The sequence below is a fragment of the Procambarus clarkii genome, chromosome 16 (assembly GCF_040958095.1).
Source record: "Procambarus clarkii isolate CNS0578487 chromosome 16, FALCON_Pclarkii_2.0, whole genome shotgun sequence".
NCBI classification, from domain to species: Eukaryota; Metazoa; Arthropoda; class Malacostraca; order Decapoda; family Cambaridae; genus Procambarus; species Procambarus clarkii.
The window spans coordinates 38778263-38784973 of NC_091165.1; positions in this window are offsets into that span (position 1 = coordinate 38778263).

Here is a 6711-nt window from a genome sequence, read left to right on the forward strand (position 1 = left end):
CTGCCCTCACACACCAAGACCCTCAGTCTCCCCCCACACACCACGACCCTCAGTCTGCCCTCACACACCAAGACCCTCAGTCTCCCCCCACACACCACGACCCTCAGTCTGCCCTCACACACCAAGACCCTCAGTCTCCCCCCACACACCACGACCCTCAGTCTGCCCTCACACACCACGACCCTCAGTCTCCCCTCACACACCACGACCCTCAGTCTCCCCCCACACACTACGACCCCCAGTCTCCCTCCACACACCACGACCCTCAGTCTCTCCCCACACACTACGACCCTCAGTCTCCCCCCACACACCACGACCCTCAGTCTCCCCTCACACACCACGACCCTCAGTCTCCCCCCACACACCACGACCCTCAGTCTCCCCCCACACACCACGACCCTCAGTCTCCCCCACACACTACGACCCCCAGTCTCCCTCCACACACCACGACCCTCAGTCTCCCCCCACACACCACGACCCTCAGTCTCCCCCCACACACTACGACCCCCAGTCTCCCTCCACACACCACGACCCTCAGTCTCTCCCCACACACTACGACCCTCAGTCTCCCCCCACACACCACGACCCTCAGTCTCCCCTCACACACCACGACCCTCAGTCTCTCCCCACACACTACGACCCTCAGTCTCCCCTCACACACCACGACCCTCAGTCTCTCCCCACACACTACGACCCTCAGTCTCCCCCCCACACACCACGACCCTCAGTCTCCCCTCACACACCACGACCCTCAGTCTCTCCCCACACACCACGACCCTCAGTCTCCCCCCACACACTACGACCCTCAGTCTGCCCTCACACAACACGACCCTCAGTCTCCCCTCACACACCACGACCCTCAGTCTCTCCCCACACACTACGACCCTCAGTCTCCCCCCACACACCACGACCCTCAGTCTCCCCTCACACACCACGACCCTCAGTCTCTCCCCACACACTACGACCCTCAGTCTCCCCCCACACACTACGATCCTCAGTCTCCCCCCACACACCACGACCCTCAGTCTGCCCTCACACACCACGACCCTCAGTCTCCCCCCCACACACCACGACCCTCAGTCTCCCCCCACACACTACGACCCTCAGTCTCCCCCCCACACACCACGACCCTCAGTCTCCCCCCACACACTACGACCCTCAGTCTCTCCACACACACTACGACCCTCAGTCTCCCCCCACACACTACGACCCTCAGTCTCCCCTCACACACTACGACCCTCAGTCTCCCCCCCACACACCACGACCCTCAGTCTCCCCCCACACACCACGACCCTCAGTCTCCCCCCACACACTACGACCCTCAGTCTCTCCCCACACACTATACGACCCTCAGTCTCCCCCACACACCACGACCCTCAGTCTCCCCTCACACACTACGACCCTCAGTCTCCCCCCACACACCACGACCCTCAGTCTCTCCCCACACACTACAACCCTCAGTCTCCCCCCACACACCACGACCCTCAGTCTCCCCCCACACACCACGACCCTCAGTCTCCCCCCACACACTACGACCCTCAGTCTCCCCCCACACACCACGACCCACCGTCTCCCCCCACACACTACGACCCTCAGTCTCCCCCCACACACTACGACCCTCAGTCTCCCCCCACACACCACGACCCACCGTCTCCCCCACACACTACGACCCCCAGTCTCCCCCCACACACCACGACCCTCAGTCTCCCCCCACACACCACGACCCTCAGTCTCCCCCCACACACCACAACCCTCAGTCTCCCCCCACACACCACGACCAACAGATACCCCCCCACACACCACGACCCTAAGTCTCTCCCCACACACCACGACCCTCAGTCTCCCCCCACACACCACGACCAACAGATACCCCCCCACACACCACGACCAACAGATACCCCCCCACACACCACGACCCACCGTCTCCCCCACACACTACGACCCCCAGTCTCCCCCCACACACCACGACCCTCAGTCTCCCCCCACACACCACGACCCTCAGTCTCCCCCCACACACCACGACCCTAAGTCTCCCCCCACACACCACGACCCTCAGTCTCCCCCCACACACCACGACCAACAGATACCCCCCCACACACCACGACCCACCGTCTCCCCCACACACTACGACCCCCAGTCTCCCCCCACACACCACGACCCTCAGTCTCCCCCCACACACCACGACCCTCAGTCTCCCCCCACACACCACGACCCTCAGTCTCCCCCCACACACCACGACCAACAGATACCCCCCACACACCACGACCCACCGTCTCCCCCACACTACGACCCCCAGTCTCCCCCCACACACCACGACCCTCAGTCTCCCCCCACACACCACGACCCTCAGTCTCCCCCCACACACCACGACCCTCCGTCTCCCCCCACACACTACGACCCCCAGTCTCCCCCCACACACCACGACCCTCAGTCTCCCCCCACACACCACGATCCTCAGTCTCCCCCCACACACCACGACCCACCGTCTCCCCCCACACACTACGACCCTCAGTCTCCCCCCACACACTACGACCCTCCGTCTCCCCCCACACACCACGACCCACCGTCTCCCCCCACACACCACGACCCACCGTCTCCCCCCACACACCACGTCCCACCGTCTCCCCCCACACACCACGACCCTCCGTCTCCCCCCACACACCACGACCCACCGTCTCCCCCCACACACCACGACCCACCGTTTCCCCCCACACACCACGACCCACGACCCCCAGATACTTCCTGTGAGACATTTCTCGCGGGTAAATCTGGGGTTTTCCTGGCGCGAGGCCGTCCACACCTCCAAGAATTTCCTGATATTTCTTCCCTGTCCCAAGGACAGCTGGTCTAAGTTACTTGTCACTCACAGCCTCCCTGTCTCTGTCCCTCACCCACCTGCACCACAACACTCCCCCACCTGCACCACAACACCCCCCCACCTCCCCCACCTGCATCACAACACCCTCCCACCTCCCCCACCTGCACCACAACACCCCCTCACCTCCCCCACCTGCACCACAACACCCTCCCACCTCCCCCACCTGCACCACAACACTCCCCCACCTCCCCCACCTGCACCACAACACCCCCCACCTCCCCCACCTGCACCACAACACCCCCCCACCTCCCCCACCTGCACTACAACACCCCCACCTCCCCCACCTGCACCACAACACTCCCCCACCTCCCCCACCTGCACCACAACACCCCCACCTCCCCCACCTGCACCACAACACCCCCCACCTCCCCCACCTGCACCACAACACCCCCCACCTCCCCCACCTGCACCCCAACACTCCCACCTCCCCCACCTGCACCACAACACTCCCCCACCTGCACCACAACACCCCCCACCTCCCCCACCTGCACCCCAACACTCCCCCACCTCCCCCACCTGCACCACAACACCCCCCCACCTCCCCCACCTGCACCACAACACCCCCCACCTCCCCCACCTGCACCACAACACCCCCCACCTCCCCCACCTGCACCACAACACCCTCCCACCTCCCCCACCTCCCCCACCTGCACCACAACACCCCCCCACCTGCACCACAACACCCCCCACCTCCCCCACCTGCACCACAACACCCCCCACCTCCCTCACCTGCACCACAACACCCTCCCACCTCCCCCACCTGCACCACAACACCCCCCCACCTGCACCACAACACCCCCCACCTCCCCCACCTGCACCCCAACACCCCCCCACCTCCCCCACCTGCACCCCAACACCCCCTCACCTCCCCCACCTGCACCACAACACTCCCACCTCCCCCACCTGCACCACAACACCCCCCACCTGCCCACCTGCACCACAACACCCCCCACCTCCCCACCTGCACCACAACACCCCCCACCTCCCCCACCTGCACCACAACACCCCCCACCTCCCCCACCTGCACCACAACACCCCCCACCTCCCCCACCTGCACCACAACACTCCCCCCACCTGCACCACAACACCCCCCACCTCCCCCACCTGCACCACAACACCTCCCACCTCCCCCACCTGCACCACAACACCCCCCACCTCCCCACCTGCACCACAACACCCCCCACCTCCCCCACCTGCACCACAACACCCCCCACCTCCCCCACCTGCACCACAACACCCCCCCCACCTCCCCCACCTGCACCACAACACTCCCCCACCTCCCCACCTGCACCACAACACCCCCCACTTGCACCACAACACCCCCCACCTCCTCCACCTGCACCACAACACCCCCCACCTCCTCCACCTGCACCACAACACCCCCACCTCCCCCACCTGCACCACAACACTCCCCCATCTCCCCCACCTGCACCACAACACCCCCTCACCTCCCCCACCTGCACCACAACACCCTCCCACCTCCCCACCTGCACCACAACACCCTCCCACCTCCCCCACCTGCACCACAACACTCCCCCACCTCCCCCACCTGCACCACAACACCCCCTCACCTCCCCCACCTGCACCACAACACCCCCTCACCTCCCCCACCTGCACCACAACACCCTCCCACCTCCCCCACCTGCACCACAACACCCTCCCACCTCCCCCACCTGCACCACAACACCCCCTCACCTCCCCCACCTGCACCACAACACCCCCTCACCTCCCCCACCTGCACCACAACACCCTCCCACCTCCCCCACCTGCACCACAACACCCTCCCACCTCCCCCACCTGCACCACAACACCCCCTCACCTCCCCCACCTGCACCACAACACCCTCCCACCTCCCCACCTGCACCACAACACCCTCCCACCTCCCCCACCTGCACCACAACACCCCCCACCTCCCCCACCTGCACCACAACACCCCCTCACCTCCCCCACCTGCACCACAACACCCTCCCACCTCCCCCACCTGCACCACAACACCCCCCACCTCCCCCACCTGCACCACAACACCCTCCCACCTCCCCCACCTGCACCACAACACCCTCCCACCTCCTCCACCTGCACCACAACACTCCCCCACCTCCCCACCTGCACCACAACACCCCCTCACCTCCCCCACCTGCACCACAACACCCCCTCACCTCCCCCACCTGCACCACAACACCCTCCCACCTCCCCCACCTGCACCACAACACCCCCCCACCTCCCCCACCTGCACCACAACACCCCCTCACCTCCCCCACCTGCACCACAACACCCCCTCACCTCCCCACCTGCACCACAACACCCCCTCACCTCCCCCACCTGCACCACAACACCCCCTCACCTCCCCCACCTGCACCACAACACCCCCTCACCTCCCCCACCTGCACCACAACACCCTCCCACCTCCCCCACCTGCACCCCAACACCCCCCCACCTCCCCCACCTGCACCACAACACCCTCCCACCTCCCCACCTGCACCACAACACCCTCCCACCTCCCCCACCTGCACCACAACACCCCCCACCTCCCCCACCTGCACCACAACACCCCCTCACCTCCCCCACCTGCACCACAACACCCTCCCACCTCCCCCACCTGCACCACAACACCCTCCCACCTCCCCCACCTGCACCACAACACCCTCCCACCTCCCCCACCTGCACCACAACACCCCCCACCTCCCCCACCTGCACCACAACACCCCCTCACCTCCCCCACCTGCACCCCAACACCCTCCCACCTCCCCCACCTGCACCACAACACCCCCTCACCTCCCCCACCTGCACCACAACACCCTCCCACCTCCCCCACCTGCACCACAACACCCTCCCACCTCCCCCACCTGCACCACAACACCCTCCCACCTCCCCCACCTGCACCACAACACCCCCACCTCCCCCACCTGCACCACAACACCCTCCCACCTCCTCCACCTGCACCACAACACCCTCCCACCTCCCCCACCTGCAACACAACACCCCCCCCCCACCTCCCCCACCTGCACCACAACACCCTCCCACCTCCCCCACCTGCACCACAACACCCCCCCCACCTCCCCCACCTGCACCACAACACTCCCCCACCTCCCCCACCTGCACTACAACACCCCCCCACCTCCCCCACCTGCACCACAACACCCCCCACCTCCCCCACCTGCACCACAACACCCCCCACCTCCCCCACCTGCACCTCAACACCCCCCACCTCCCCCACCTGCACCACAACACCCCCCACCTCCCCCACGTGCACCACAACACCCCCCACCTCCCCCACCTGCACCACAACACCCCCCACCTCCCCCACCTGCACCACAACACCCTCCCACCTCCCCCACCTGCACCACAACACCCTCTTACTTCCCCCACCTCCCCCACCTGTACCACAACACCCCCCACCTGCACCACAACACCCCCCACCTCCCCCACCTGCACCACAACACCCCCCACCTCCCCCACCTGCACCACAACACTCCCCCACCTCCCCCACCTGCACCACAACACCCCCCACCTCCCCCACCTGCACCACAACACCCCCCACCTCCCCACCTGCACCACAACACTCCCCCCACCTCCCCCACCTGCACCACAACACCCCCCCCACCTGCACCACAACACCCCCCCCCCCACCTGCACTCCAACACCCCCCACCTCCCCCACCTGCACCCCAACACCCCCCCCCACCTCCCCCACCTGCACTCTGTAAGCCAGTTCACTTTCACTACCACCTACACTCCCCAACCACTCTCGTTCTCTGGGGGTGCACTCGCCTATTTGTGAGTGCATGATCGAGTTCTAGCTCCTTGGATCCGGCCTTTACAACAGCTGGTTCTCTA